The 16,409-nt window shown below is 42.4% G+C and overlaps 1 protein-coding gene across 6 annotated transcripts in view; it reads left to right on the forward strand.

The window, feature by feature from the left end:
* The first annotated feature begins 10,954 nt into the window (after positions 1–10,954).
* NDEL1 (nudE neurodevelopment protein 1 like 1) overlaps positions 10,955–16,409 on the forward strand; it is a 102,444-nt gene continuing 96,989 nt past the window's right edge. For 2 of the 6 annotated variants that reach the window (XM_033961240.1, XM_033961242.1), the window contains exon 1: positions 10,955–11,167. The gene's annotated coding sequence lies outside the window, so the exon portion shown is untranslated. Of the gene's footprint in view, positions 11,168–11,450; positions 11,475–16,409 lie in introns of those variants that run through there. The other 4 variants (XM_033961243.1, XM_033961244.1, XM_033961238.1 and 1 more) reach the window with 3 other exon arrangements.

Below are 16,409 nucleotides of genomic sequence, written 5' to 3' on the forward strand. Positions count from 1 at the left end.
TTTCGGGCTCACACATGAATACTCAGCAAAACTCTGAAATGCATGGAGAGATTTCAACCAAACTTGGTACACATATGACTTACTATCTGGGGAAAAATATTGTGCAGGTGGGACGGGGTAAAATATTGTGGGGGTGGGAAGGGGGTGATATGTTAAAATTATCAAAAGCGACAGATATTAATGTCCAACCCATAGTTTTTGGGCTCGCAGAGATGAATACCGACACTGCTGATGCCGTTTAAGTCTAAGTTCAGCCCCATAGAGAGGGACATTCCTTTGGGACATGTGGAGGGGAGGAGTGTGTGGCGCAGTGGTTGGAGCTACAGCCTCAGCACCCTGGGGTTGTGGGTTCAAACCCCGCGCTTCTCCTTGTGACCCTGGGAAAGTCACTTAATCCTCCATAGCCCCAGGTACGTTAGATAGATTGTGAGCCCACCGGGACAGATAGGGAAAATGCTTGAGTACCTGATTGTAAACCGCTTAGATAACCTTGATAGGCGGTATATAAAATCCTAATAAAACTTGAAACTTGAGGGTAGGGGGTTGGGACATGGGGGTGGGGCATGTGGGACATGTGGGGGGGGGGTAACGTGGGGGGTGGGACATGTGGGACATAGGGGGGTGGGACATGTAGGGGGTTGGACATTTTGGGATAAATAAATATCCGGGCAACGCCGGGTAATCAGCTAGTTAAAGATAAACCAGCAAACCCGCACGAAAACTTGCTCTCTCACAGTTAAGATATAGTTACGGTACATGAACGAGCTTAAACATAAAGCAAACGTGGCATGTATTTTTTAAACAACTCACATCTGGGTAATAGTAGGCGCGTTAGACGGTCGCCATAACAATGTTGCATCCGATTTTGCACGTGCGCATGTTCGAAGCGCGAACTTTCACTTTTAAATGAGTGTCAAGTGGCAGTTTAACCTACACAAGTCACTCTGTGCCTATTTCATACTTTGTAGCGTTTATACTCTGCCAATTTACTACAAACAACTTACTCTGTGCAACTTCCGTTATTACAAAAAAAAAAAAAAAAAAGGTAGGTGAGAAACATCTCCACACACAGAACAGATATAGATTCAAAGAGACCTTCACCAAAACAAAGACAGACAGACAGACAGACAATGGATACACAAGCAGATTGCTGCAGTGATTACTATGTCAGGCATTTTGTATTTATGTTTAAATTACAGAACTCACTCATTATCTTTCAAATAACTCACACCCTGGGTGGATGAAGACTGATGTAACCTAGGTCTGATCCAGAGGGTGGCTTATAACTTCTGAGCTATCCTGACAATTAAATTATTTAAACGTAGGCGACAGGGAGCTCTGTGAAGCCTCACTACACCAGCAGAGAGTTTGTTTACAGCTCTGCTTGGCTGGCAAAAGAATCCACTTTGGACCTTGGAGTTTTCACAAAACAAAGACAGACAATAGACAAGGAAAATTACTTGAGAGACAAACAGGAAAAAAACCACATACACAGAAAGACAAGGGGGCTACAGATACAGATTCAAAGAGACAGACAGACAATGGACAAGGAGACACACAGCAAAAAAAAAAAAAAAAAATACTGGAGAGACAGACAAACAGGAAAAAAAACACACACACAGAAGGATAAAGGAGAGAGAGACACAGAAAAAAAACAGATACACATACAGCAGCCAAAGAGACAAACACCAAAACAAACAGACAGAGAGACAAAAAGTAAGAAATACATACAGCAGCCAAAGAGATAGACAGAAGGTGACAGTCAAAAAACTACACAGAAGAACAGGAGTCTACAGAGACAGATTTAAAGGAAAAAAAAAAGTGGACAAGGAGAGAGAGACAAGCAGAAAAAAAAGACACACACAGAAGGACAGGGGGCTACAGACAAAGATTCAAAGAGACAGACACCAAAACAAAGACAGACAGACAGACAATGGACAAGGAGACACACGAAAAAAAAAAAATACTTGAGAGACAGAAAAACAGGGAAAAAAAACACACACACAGAAGGACAAGGGGGCTACAGATACAGATTCAAAGAGACAGACACCAAAACAAAGACAGACAGACAGACAATGGACAAGGAGACACGACACACAGAAAAAAAAATTACTGGAGAGACAGACAAAGAGGAAAAAAAACCACACACAGAAGGATAAAGGAGAGAGAGACACACAGAAAAAAAACAAACACACACAGAGCAGCCAAAGAGACAAACACCAAAACAAACACAGACAAAGAGACCAAAAGTAAGAAATACAGACAGCAGTAAAAGAGATAGACAGAAGGTGACAGTCAAAAAACCACACAGAAGTACAGGGGTCTAAATAGACAGATTTAAAGAAAAAAATTTTTTTGACAAGGAGAGAGAGACAAACAGAAAAAAAAGACATACACAGAAGGACAGGGGGCTACAGAGACAGATTCAAAGAGACAGACACCAAAACAAAGACAGACAAACAGACAATGGTCAAGGAGACACACAGCAAAAAAACACAAAAAAACAGGAAGGCAGACATACACAAACAAAGGAGGCAGGGAGAGAGAAAAAAAAAATGCATACTTGCACAAATAAATAAATTTAAAAATTATATAAATGTATAAATCTACACATCTGTTCTAGCACCTGCCAGTATTTGTATGTAGCTGTTTCCTCAAGTTCACTAAGGAGTCTGCAGCAGTGTACGTGTGGCGCTTTCCCTATCGCTACAAGGAGCCTGCGTAGGACCCTGCCAGAGCTGCTCCAGAAAACGCTTCTCAGATAAGACAAAACCTGTGTGCTTGGGGCAGGGAGTAATTTTGTTTTGATTTGGGTAAAGCAGTTGGACTAGGGGATCAGTTAGTAATCTTTCATTGGTTTGGGTGAAGAGGGTGTGCTGGGAAAGGAGCCAGGGAGCAATCTTGCTTTGTTTTTGGGGGAGGGGTGTGCTTGCTAGAGGACAATAAACAATTTTAGGGGAGGGGGAGGGGAGAGGGGTGTGTTTGGAAAGGAAAAGGAACATTCTTGCATTGCTTTGCGGGGAGAGGTGTGTTGGGGAGGGGGTCCGAGAGTGATTTTTTTCATTTCTTTGGCAGAAGGTGGTGTGCTTTGTTTGTATCAGGTAGTGATCTTGCTTTGATTTGAGGGGAAAAGTTTGTTTGGAAGGGGGGCCTAAAAAAAAAAAAAGTCAGTAAGGATATACAACCATTGCCAACACTCAGTGTACCAAAAACAAACAGTTGCATCAGTCAGTGCAAACAACAAACAGTAACAACAATTAGTGAGCCTATAGAATCACTGCCAACAGTCAGTGAGCCTATACAACCATTGTCAGCACTCAGTGTACCGGAAAAAAAAATTCCATTAGTCAATGTGTGAATACCAACCAGTGCGAGCAGTTAGTGAGCCTATACAACCATTGTCAACACTCAGTGTGCAAAAAACAACCAGTTCAATTAATCAGTGTGCCAAAAAAACCAGTGATAGTAGTCACTCTGCCTAATAAACCTGTAGCACCAGACTGCTACTCAAACCATCAGATTAAACAAACACACTTAAAAAAACAACAACCAGTGCAAACAGTCAGTGAGCCTATACAACCATTGTCAGCACTCAGTGTACCGAAAAAAAATTCCATCAATGTGCGAAAACCAACCAGTGCGAACAGTCAATGAGCCTATACAACCATTGTCAACACTCAGTGTGCAAAAAACAACCAGTTCAATCAATCAGTGTGCCAAAAAAAAAAAAAAAAACCAGTGACAGTAGTCACTCTGCCTAAAAAACCTGTATCACCAGTCTGCTACTACAACCATCAGATTAAACAAACACACTTAAAATAACAACACAGTGCTTGCAAAAAGACATCTACAGGAAGAACAGTGACATCAACAAGTAGAGTTGAAGAGGAAAAAATTAGAATATGTACAGGAAGAACAGTCACATCAACAGGTAGAGTTTAAGAGGAGAAAGGCAGAAAGAGAAAAACAAAGAAGAACAAATAAAACTGTTGAACAACAAGAATATCAACGTAAAAAAAATGCTGAACAAAAAAAAACCCAAAAATCAAATCTAACTCCAGAAGAAAAACAATCAATGTTTCAGAAACTTGCAAAAAGACAACAGGAAAGACGAGCAAACCTATCTTTAGAAGAAAAAAAAATAAAATGTAAAAAAGACAAAGAAATAAAAAGAAATAAAATAGCAGCTCTAACTCCGGAAGAACATAAATCACTGCGTCATAAACATGCTAAAATTGAAAAACAAAGGCGAAAAAATAAAATTATTGAACAAAAACAAACACATCAAAAAAAATAAATAAAAACTTCAAAGAACAACAGTTACAAAGTCAGCAACACACCTATCTATACAAACCATTATAACACATCTGTCAGACAGAAAAAAATACCATACTCAACAGTCAAGGATTGGAATACAATCAATTGCATTAGTAAATGACATGCAAAATATTAATGAGAACATTCAAACACACACATGTGGATATTTAGATCACATCTGCAACTTTTGTAATGCTAAACATTTTGAAGCAGAAAGACCTTCAGACTGTAAATTTTCACAATGTTGCTCAAAAGGAAAAGTACATCTTCCCCCAATTAATATGCATCCTTTAATACAGCAACGCATGACCAGTCAACATCATTATTTGATAATATACGATCCATAAATAGTGCACTAGCATTTGCCTCCATGGGAGCAAACATTGCTCCACCTCCTGGCCATGGGCCATACTGTTTCCGCATCCATGGTTCCATTTGTCACAGAGTAGGCACACTGCACCCACAACAGGAAAGCACACTGTATGCAGAGAAAATGTTAATTATCATTTATATTTGGGGGGTTTTCAAAGAGGTCAAGGCAGATGACTTTAAAATATGCAATCAGTAACAACTATAGAAAAATAGACAAATACTGTATAGAGCAAAATATAGACAGCAGATATAAATTCACAAAACTGACACATTTTGATCAATAAATTGAAAATAAAATAATTTTTCCTACTTTTGTTGTCTGGGGATTTCAGGAGTCTCTAGTTGCATTGCCTTCTGACTGTGCATCCAATATTTCTTTCTTCCTGTCTCCTGCATGCTTCCTCTCCTCCGGACCACATTCCCTTCCCAAACCAACATCTCTCTCTCTCTCTCTCTCCTTGAGTCCAACTTTTCTTCCTCTCTTCTTCACCCCTATTGTCAATATGTCTTCCTCTTTCTCTCTCACTGTCCATCTGTCTTGAGAGATCCAGACATCTCTCCCACCCCCTCTACTGCCGTATCCAACATTTCTCCCTCTCTCATTCCCCAGATCATATGCAGCAGTTTTCACAACTGCCTACCAGCCCCATGCCCATTTCTCCTTCTATCACCCCTCTCCAGTACAATGCCACATTTCTCCCTTCATCACTATGCCCAACATTCCTCCCCCTCGCATCCCCTTCAATCTGCCCCTCTGTTCCCTCTCCACCATCATATCCAACATTTCTCCCTCTCATCCTTCTATTCCCCATGCATGTCTATCTCACTTCTCTCTCTATATGCCCAATTTTCCTTTCTTCCTTTTCCCATGTGCACCATATCTCACTCACATACTCATGCCAATCAATTCTCCCTTTCTCGTTTTCCTCCCCTCCGCTTTTATAAATCCAAGGAAGTGGTTTTTAGCACAGGCCGGCATGCTGAATGTTCTGTGCTGCTCCCAACACATAGATTTCCTATGAGCGTCGGGAGCAGTGCAGAGGATTCAGCGCACTGGCCTGCACTAAAAACCGCTTTCACGGTTTCATAAAAAGTGTGTGTGGGGGAATGTTAGTAAAGACAGTATATAAGGAATCAATAAATATAAACATTTGTTTAATTTTAAAGAAACAAAATGCACATTTAAATTACACAAAATGAAACTACTACTACTATTAATAATGTTAAGTGTACACCCTAATACTGGCACTTGTGACAACACCCACGAAACTAGCTGTGTTGTAAGAAATAAAGAAGTCAACATTGCCTGCTGCTCAGTTCTCCTTTCCATACCAGAAGCTGTAGCTATATGTACTCTTATAATTCTCCTGGGTGAATTCAGCACCAAAAACTTTAAAATATCTCATCTTTGGCCAATAACATTTTTTTCTATCATAGTTTATTTGTTTTAAATTTGTGATAACTTTCTGAGCAGACAAAGCAACGTACAATAGATAAAATGAATACACCATGACATAAAATAACTCAAATGGATCTAGAGGCCAGTCAGGTTTACAGGATATCTCTCATGAATATGCATGAGAGAGTTTTGCATATAATAGAGGTGACAGGCATGCAAATCTCTCATGCATATTCATGAGAGATATACTGAAAACCCGAATGATCTATGGCCCCATTTGAGTAGCTCTGAAGTAGAGGTAGGAACTATGGAACATAGGATATAGAAGAGCTCTGAAAGAAGATGAGCTTATGGGAGATGTAGTCCCTGAGAGACATTGAGGGATATTAAAAAAACCCAAAAAAAATCCAAAGTTGGAGGAACAAAATGGCCATTTGTAAATGGCAAACTGCTGGACGTCCAAATATTATTGTTTTTTGAAAATTGTGTACTTAGACGTCTTGGCCACCGGGATGCCTAGCTTTATACCCCATTTTTGATCAGAAAAATATCCATGTTGAAAACGTCCTAATCCTGACCATTTGGATGTGGATAGGTGCCAGCATAGTAATGGACTGGCCACATAGACATCCCAACAGAGCAATGGGACACCTTAGAGGGCACTGCTGTGAGTTTCACATAAAGGGTGCCAGATGTATATCTCACCGTAATCCCCTTATAATTTATGGTGAGCCCCCCCCAACCAAACCTACTAGAACTTCCTGTGTAGAACCCCAATAGCAGTTATGGCTGCAGGTGGCACATATGGCAGTATAGTAGGTTTTGGGTGGGCTCTCATGTTCTCCAATAAATGTAGTGGTTAGAGTAGCTTATGGGCCTAGGTTCTCCTCTCTATGGTTCACTAGTCCATCCACATGGCTATTTAACACACCTGTGTGCAGCCCTACTAGGCTTCCCCATACCAGATCCTGCTGTTTAGAGACAGGTATGAACCTTTTTGTTTTCATTTATGTGTGGTGGAAAGGGGTCAGTGAGCACTGGGGGGAGTGTTTTACCTTGATGCATGCAGTGGTCATCCGGTCAGTTTGGGCACCTTTGTGGCACTTAGATGCTTCTAAAACAGGTCCAGTTCCAAATGTCTAAGTTCCGTCCAGGATGTCTTGCAAAAAGTTTGATTATCGCTGCAAGACGTCCATGTCTAATCCATCCTTGGGAGCGCCCAAGGCTCACCCATAGCACACGTCCACCACTCCCATCTCATGCTCTGGATGCACAGAGGCTGGGACACCTCGCTAGACGTCTAGAAAGATGGTTTCAATTATCAGCACTTGAACGTCTTGGCGATTAGGATGTCCAGGTGCTATTTTAGGATGCTTTTTGGATGTGTATATTTCTTGATTATGAGCCTGATGGTGGGGACAGGGAAATATAGTAAAAAAAAGCAGCTAGGCTTAGAACACAGATGAAGGCCATTATGCACCTTGGACCAATTAGCAGTCTGCTGATGAAGGGAAGAAAAATCCAGAATGTTTGCAATGAGCTACAGGAGCCCAGGAGAGCTAAAGCTGCAAAGACACAGAATGGTTTTAGGAGAGGAAGTACAAAAGCGGAAATGTTTCAGACTTAGATCATCAAATATATTACAATCTTGTAAGAAGAAAAACAAAAAAAGAAGAGACAAAACCTCGAAGCACTATGTAGACCAACAAAAAGAGGCACTGGAGATGTCGCATCCAACGACTGGATCCAAGTCTTTTATTGAAAATAATTCACTAAAATGTTGAAAACAGAGACCAGCATAAACAGGGTAAGAAGTATCCCAAAAACAAGTGGTCTCTTACAAAAACTTTATGCAAAATATAAACAGCCCTTTATTATTAATCCAACAGTAGCCATAGTCTCTCTAGCAGGAGTAAGACCCATAAAGGGATGACGTGAATAATTTCACACAGACGTTTTGAAAACTCAAGCCCAGTATCCAGTTTTCAACAGCAACCAGTTCACATTACAAGTCCCTGGCAAGATCCCAAAGAATAGATTCATTCATTGTTACTTTCATCCAAGAGTAAGCTGTGGTTTACCATAGGTCTACCTAGCTAATAATGGTTTATTGACTTTTCCTCACCAAAACGGCTTTACTAAGGGAAGGTCATGTCAATCCAATCTGATAAACTTCTTTGACTGGGTGACAAAAAAACTAGATAAGGGAGAGTCCCTGGACATCGTGTATTTAGACTTCAGTAAGGCTTTTGATAGTGTCCCACACCGGAGGTTATTGAACAAGATGAACGCGATGGGCCTTGGAGAAACACTAACAGCATGGGTAGAAGACTGGCTTAGCGGCAGACTTCAAAGGGTGATGGTGAATGGTACTCCCTCAAACACGTCAGAAGTGACCAGTGGAGTACCACAGGACTAAGTCTTGGGCCCAGTACTATTCAATATCTTTGTAAGGGATCTGCCTCAGGGACTTCGAGGCAAAATTACATTATTCGCTGATGATGCTAAACTATGCAACATTGTGGGCAGCGCAGCAGAACCTAACAGCGCAACCATGCCCGGCACCATGGAACAGGACCTACTTTTACTAGAACAATGGTCCAGTACTTGGCAACTGAATTTTAATGCCAAAAAATGTAAGGTAATACACCTTGGAAACGGAAATCCATGCAGAACATACACCCTGAATGGTGAAAACCTAACAAGAACTGCAGCAGAACGGGACTTGGGAGTAATCATCCGGGATGATATGAAAGTTGCCAATCAGATGGAGAAAGCGTCAGCAAAGGCTAGACAAATGCTGGGATGCATTAGAAGAAGCTTTATCAGCCGAAAGCCTGAAGTTATACTGCCGTTATACAGATCCATGGTGAGACCTCACCTGGAGAACTGTGTTCAGTTTTGGAGGCCACATTATCAAAAGGATGTGAAGAGAATGGAGTCAATTCAGCGAATGGCCACTAGGATGGTTTCAGGACTCAAGGATCTCCCATACAAAGAACGTCTGAACGTTTTATATTTTCTCTAAGAGCGCAGAGAAAGGGGGGACATGATAGAAATATTCAAATATATCACGGGCCGCATTGAGGTGGAGGAAGAAATCTTTTATCCTACGGGTCCCATTGCGACAAGAAGGCACCCGCTAAAACTCAGGGGGGGGGGGGGGGAGATTTCATGGGGACACCAGGAAATACTTCTTCACCGAAAGGGTAATTGATCGATGGAATGGTCTTCCACGTCAGGTAGTTGAGGCCAGTACCACACTCGACTTCAAGGGACTATGAGACCGTCTGGTGGGGTCGCTCCAGAGGAATACTTAAAAGATGGATTCTCGAGGAGGGAGGGTTCTTGAGTGGGCAGACTTGTTGGGCTGTCAGCCCTTTTCTGCCTTCATACTCTTTGTTTCTATGTTTATCTAAATCCTTTTTAAACCCAGCTATATTAACAGCTTTCAACACATCTTCTGGCAAGATGGTGAAATAGTTTACTAGGAAGCCATTTCTGAATGTTATCAGACACTAAAAAGGCAATTCTGCAAACGAGAATCAGAATGTGTCCATTTTATGCTTAAATGCTGAGAATGCTAGCACACATACAGTATACACATGCTATGTTCAGTCTTATATCCCACCAAATCCTCACAAATCAGAGTTCTAGGCGGGTGCACATTTGTATGTATATGCCATTATGCCAAGTGCTATTTTGTAAATACAGTATATATATCTTGCGCAGCATAGCACATATGTGACTATCTCTGGGAAAAGGTGACTACAGGAGCAGATCTCAGATTTTGAGAGTGGCCAATATTTCATGCCATGGGTCCATAAAAAGTCTGAAAAAGTTACATGTTTGAACTTCTATAACTTTTTCTTTTCACATAAAAGGTTGGGGTTTGGATTGTTGTATTGCAAATTGTTCTAACATAATTCATTAAATCCTAATTTTTCTGTTTCTGGTGACGTCACATTTCCTCAGAGATGCAAGAGGAGCATATACATAGGTTGGACATAGGCAGGGCTCCTACTTATGCATATGACTGACTTTGAATACTTATGCACATTCCTGTCACATTTAGAAGCCTGCATTTTTGCAAGCTCTATAGGTGCCAAAATGTTAGTTGCACCAATACTGGGTCATGCTAGTATTTTATATCAGAATCTAGATGCCTAGGTTCCATTATCGTATATGTCTCCTACCGCCTGCCTTTTGGGTGCCAAAATGGAGGTGCCCTGTTAAAGAATTGCCCCTGGAGTTTCAAAATACGGAACAGTGGTCTGAGATATATATCAGATAGGGATAGACAAGCATAGATATAGAAGGAAATATAGAAAATAAGGACAAGTGTGAATGATTTCCATTAAAAATACACTGAATAAGCTTAAGTTTTAGAAAAAAAAAGAAAAAAGAAAGAGCCTACAGCTGTTTTCCTGAAAGAATTCAATCCTAATAAGAACTCTTCCAAATATAACGTCGCCAAACCGGTTAGTAATGTTAACTTTAAATGCATTTGGTCCGATGCAAAGATATCTAACCTTAAACAGTATTTTATTTGCAAGCTGTTATTTCTATACCGTACGAGGGGCCACTGAAAAGTTCTCAGCCCAACCAACCGAATTGGAGTAGTCTCCATCAAGGGCTATACACTTAAATTAGTCCAGCAATTTTCCACTTTTTTTGTTCCGTATTTTTCCGACGGAACGAAAAAAGTGGAAAATCGATGCTGGCTGAGAACTTTTCTGCTGGCCCCTCATACTTTCTTTACAAACAAAAGCGCATCAGGTCTTAAACTCTTTCGGCCATGCGTGAGCTCACGTCACCTCCAAACGCCTTTACCCCGCCCTCTTATTGCATCACAGGCTCAGGCTCCGCCTCCCGGTTTTTGCGTGATGTCAGCTCTTGCGTGTTTGCCGGAAGCTGTAGCGACTACTGTGGAGTTGCAGCCTGACTGTTCCCCGTTTCGAAACACCTCTATAGAGGTGAGGGAACTAGTCACTGTCAGGCAAAGAGGAGGCGCTGGGATGATTTTTTAACTGGTGTACGGTTGCGGAAGAAAGAGGAGTGTTCCGAGGCGGCCGTTCGGTAAGTAGAAAACAAAAACCAAATGTGGGTTTCTCTGCCTGGAAGAGGCTGGTGAAGGGTAAGCGCCCGAGTCGGGGGGGGGGGGTATAGAGGTGAGGCGGCGCGAGGCGTAGAACGGGTGTCTCGAGCCGGTAGGCCGTTGGCGCTATCGGATTCTCCGCTGAGCGGCGCGAGGGCAGCAGCCTGACATCGCCTCGAGAAGGTCTGAAGTGTTGCTGGCAGCCGCCCACACTGAGGACGTGTCGGGAGAAAGGACCAGAAAAGGAGAGTCCAAAACTTAAAAGTGGCCGTTCATACCGAGATCCAAGTAGGTTCCGCATTTTGCTATCTACCCCACCCCCCGCCCAGGCCACCCTGATTGAACGTTATCCAGAAGCTTTTTTTTTTTTCCTGTCAGTTTGGTGTGCACTATTTTGAGTGACCTGTGATGTATTCCCCCACTTTCAGCGATATGCTTTATTTTTACGACTTATTTTTTTGCCATGCTCGGCTTTCTTTTAATTCTGTACCAACAGAATGATCGAAAAACTGACAGGTAGGCGCTTCCACCACCTTGTCCGTTGTCCCACCCTTTATCGTCAACCATTGGGCCGTCAACCAATGTAAAGCGTCCTGTGATTGGTGGATCATTCTATCATAAAAAGATTGTATTCTGTCTACGTCCTTCCTTTGCTGGCGACGAGAGCCAACTTGTTTATAGAGCTCTTCCCAGTTTAATACCGTTTGTATTATTGTTCATTAGTTTATTATGACTGATGTATCAGGCCAGTCATGATGGCAAGCTGTGTGGAGAACCTGGGAGATCAGTTTTTTTGTTCCGACAGAGGCCAGAGAGTACAGTGCATGCTTCTGAGGAATGTATCCGGAAAGGATGTCTTTATAGAAGAAAAACGGCTGGAATCAGTATCTTTAAATTACCTCATTCAAGAGTACATTTTGTCTGTCTGTTAATGCTAGTAGCAGTAGCATAGAAGGCAGTTTCTGGGTGGACCAATGAGTAAGCACAATAACCCCCCTCTCTCTCTCCCCAGCTCCCCTACCAAATTTAAAACTTGAGCACCTTACAATGTAAGGCTTACATGATGGTGATCCCCAAGAAGCCTGATGAACCCTCTGTCAGAAAACCATAGGGCTTGGTGATACTAGGATACAAAATATAAGTAAATGACAACAATAAAAGTGGTGGTAGTATGGCAATATATGTCATAGGTTCCAAAGTCAAGTAGGATAGAAATCTGCAGGAAATGAGCAGCATTTTGAAATCTTATTTTATGGATACAAGTTTCATTTATGAAGAGTATAATGCTGGGGACTTACCGTTGTGCATCAAACCAAGATGCTGAAAGAGACTGTGAAATGCTACTGCAGTTTAGGTAAGTTGTTAAGAATGGAAACATAATAATAGAATGTTTCAGTTGTTTCCAGCATGTTTGGGCAAATGTATCATCAAGGAAAGCTGGGGAAGTATATGTTCTTGGATGTCATAAATGACCACTTCATGGAACAACTGGTCCTAGAACTGACGAGGAGGTGAGAGCTACTTTGATGCTTCAATGTTATATAGTGGAAGTGCTGAAATTTCCTCTAATTCTCTTTCATCGGTATCTAGAACCTGCTGCTTTCCAGCTTTTAAAAAGGTGTTCAAGACTCATCTGACCATTAGGTGGTTTTCTAATGCCACAGTTATTTTAAGCAAAACCATAGGTTTTGACATCCATCATATATATTTTAATCTGCATTGTAATCGGATGTTTGTGTAATGATCATAATTGTTGAATTTAATTTAAAATCTTGGGGGGAGGTGCTGCAGTCTGTGATCCTGAAAGTTGATTGAGGGGGAAATATTAGGCTGACTAGGCACCTGTCGCCCTTGCATTGGCTCTGAAAGTTAGGTGCTGAACTTTCTGTCTGCATTTCATTAAGAATCTAGTAATATGGATATAGTTTTTGCTAGTTCAGCAATGATATTTAGGGCCTCTTCTACTAAACTGTGCTAGTGGTTTTAGTGTGGGGAACCGCGCTGAATGGCCTGCGCAGCTCCCGACGCTCATAGAGTTCTTATAAGCGTCAGGAGCAGCGTGGGCCATTCAGCACGGCTCCCCACGCTAAAACCGCTAGCATGATTTAGTAGAAGAGGGGGTTTAGTCTTGAGGCCCAATTTGGAACTTATTATGAATTTTCTACATATATCATGGTGTTAGTGTCTCTGGTTTTAAAAAAAAAAGTGGTCAAAATGTAAAGAGGAGACAGCAGTTCCTGCTTTTGAGACCTAGGGATTTTTCTTCTGATGTTTTCCCTACATATTTTATTAAATTCCAATCATGAAGGCATTTTTTTTTCAAGGAATCTTAAATGACAGCCATTCTGTGTAGAAAACAGATGTCTGACACGCCTCCAGCTGAGTCATTTTTTCCTAGAATCTGCCTAAATTAAATCATTTGGGATTATTGGGTATGTAAAAATTTCTTGCTCATGATGTAGTCGGGGTTTCTCTTGGTACTTTAGGAAAGAGTTGTGATGTATGCTTTATAATTTTTCATGTTTTCCCCCCTTTTTAATGCTAATTTTCTGATTTGGTGATGAAATGATCTCAACCCCAGACTATATAGCCTTCAGAACAGAAATAAAAACCCTGCTATTCAAGAAATTTGTTAAAACAAACTGAACCTGCGATCTTCAGAACAAATCTCAGACTGGAAACCAGATCTTGTAATAGGTTCTTGATTATGTAATTCACCTGGAAATGGCCAGAGTACCTCTTTTGTAATCCGCCTAAAACTGCAAGGTTAAGGCGGAATATAAGTCACTAATGTAATATAATGTAATTAATAAAAATACAAGAAACAGAGAGTCAAAATGGTCAGATTTACTAGTTGTTGTTAGGTGCCATTGACTCGTGCTTGAGTCTTAGCGACTTGATGAATTGCGGATCTAAAAAGAAATCTGTTTTGTGCTAGTCTGGAAAGGTCCTTCAGCGTCATCCCCATGGTTGTTTTCAATGTGTCCAGCCATCTGATTGCAGGTCGCCCTCTTCGCCTGGTTCCTTCGATCTTCCCAAACATAATGTCTTTCTTCAGTGATCTCTCTCTTCTGATGGTGTGACCAAAATAAGACTGTCATAACTTCATTATTTGGACTTTGAGTAACATAGCTGGTTTGATCTCTTCCAGAAATGATTTGTTAGTTCTTCTGGTGGTTCATAGCATGCCTAAAATTTACTAGAGGAAAGGTAAATAGTGGAGTATCTAAGAATTTGTTACTTAGATTGGTGTTTAACTTATGATCTGGAAAAAGAAACAAGTATAGTGATCACATTTTTGCAAATGACACAAAAATATTAAAAGTAGCTACAACCCATGAACTGCAGAAAGATCTTGATATTGGAGAACTGGACATCTAAATAGTAGAAGAAACTGAGATTTGTACATATTGAAGTGAAGTAATCCTAACTATATCTAAATAATGAGAGATTTGATGGGGCTCTTTACTACTAACATGCCAAATATGGGCTCTTGGCATCTTTTAATGCAGGACTTTGTCACTCCCTAAACCCATTTTTAAGGCACCGGTGTTTTAGCTTTAATCCAACTAATATGTTTGTATGCAGAAGTGAACAGATGGATCCTGGTAGTATTTTAGGGGTTTAGTCTGATATGTATTCAAAAATGTCTCTTCCAGATCTGCTACAAAGAGGATTGCTTATTGTGGTGCTATCTTAGTGCCAATAGCAGTGCCCATGATTTGCAGATAGATACCATTGTTAAAGCCAAGATAGTTGCGAGTTGGAATGGATTTGATAAATTTTGTAATAGCTATTTGTGGGTTTTTAGGAATTTTATCACATGCAGCTAGGTCAACTTTAGGGGAATTTTGCTGTATAGTGATTCTACATCCATTGTGACCAGAACAACACCTGATGCTTGATGCCTTTTTAATTTGTTCAGAAAGTTATGGTGTCTTGTATGAAGCTGCTTATCTTGTGTACTAAGAGGCTCACAAAAAAAAAAACCAAAACCCCACGTCTAAAAAGTGGCCTAAATGGGTACTTGGATGACCAAAACCCTGATCGTCCAAGTACCCATAATCAAAGCTGGGTTTAGACATATCTAAAACCAGCTTAGGCCTTTCCCCTGCCTCTAAACGCACAAAGAGAAAAGAGGTGTTTTTAGAGGAGGGGAAAGGGCGGGAGATGGGCCGACCTAGGAGAGCAGCAGGTATAACCAAAACTTTAGGCAGGTTGCCTAGTTGGCACTTATACGTTTTGACTTAGACCAAGTCAAAACAGGTATAAGTGCTGAAAAGGGGCCGCTGAGCTGATCGTGGCTGCTGCGATCAGCTCAGCGGCCCAAGCAACCTGCCTATCCCCTACAGCAGTAATCGCGGCAGGAGAGATGGCTCATCTCCCCTGCTGCGATCCACCCTTCCCCCCCCCCGACAACAATCAGGGCAGGAGGGAGCCCAAGCCCTCTTGCCCCGTGGTACCCCCGAACTCCCCAACACTATCGGGGCAGGAGGGGGCCCAAGCCCTCCTGCCCCGGGCACCCCCGAACTCCCTGAAAGGATCGGGGCAGGAGGGAGCCCAAGCTCTCCTGCCCTTAACGCAAGGGCCCCCCCGATCGCTGACCCGCGACCTCCCCCCGCCGACCCCCCCCACCCCTCTCCCCATACCTTCAGTAACGTTGGTCGGACGGATGGATGCTAAGCCCGTCCGTCCGACAGGCCAGCCATCTGTTGAATGGCTGACCTTAGGACCTGATTGGCCCAGGCGGCTCAAATCCCGCCCACAGGTGGGGCTTGAGACGCCTGGGCCAACTGGAATAGGCCCAGTAGGCTTAAGCCCCTCCTGTGGGGGAGTTCGGGGGTGCCCGGGGCAGGAAGGCTTGGGCTCCCTCTTGCCCCGATCTTCATCGGGGGTTCGGGGCTGCTGTGGGGCAGGAGGGCTTGGACTCCCTCCTGCCCCGATCCTGTCGGGGAGTTCGGGGTAGTCCGGGGCAGGGGGACGGGCTCCCTCCTGCCTTGATAGTGTCGGGAAGGTCCGGGGTGCCACGGGGCAAGAGTGCTTGGGCTCCCTCTTACCGCAATGCCGTCGGGGGGTGGAGGGGGGGGGGGGTTGGATTTTGTAACCGGTGTTGGTTTTGACAGACACCGGTTACAGAATCCAGCTTTTAAGCAAAGGACTGGCTCCTCCTTCGCCTAAAAGCCCTTGTTTTGGACATTTGGGGCTTAGGCTTTTTTTAGGTTG

The sequence above is a fragment of the Geotrypetes seraphini genome, chromosome 10 (genome assembly GCF_902459505.1).
Source record: "Geotrypetes seraphini chromosome 10, aGeoSer1.1, whole genome shotgun sequence".
Lineage (NCBI taxonomy): Eukaryota > Metazoa > Chordata > Amphibia > Gymnophiona > Dermophiidae > Geotrypetes > Geotrypetes seraphini.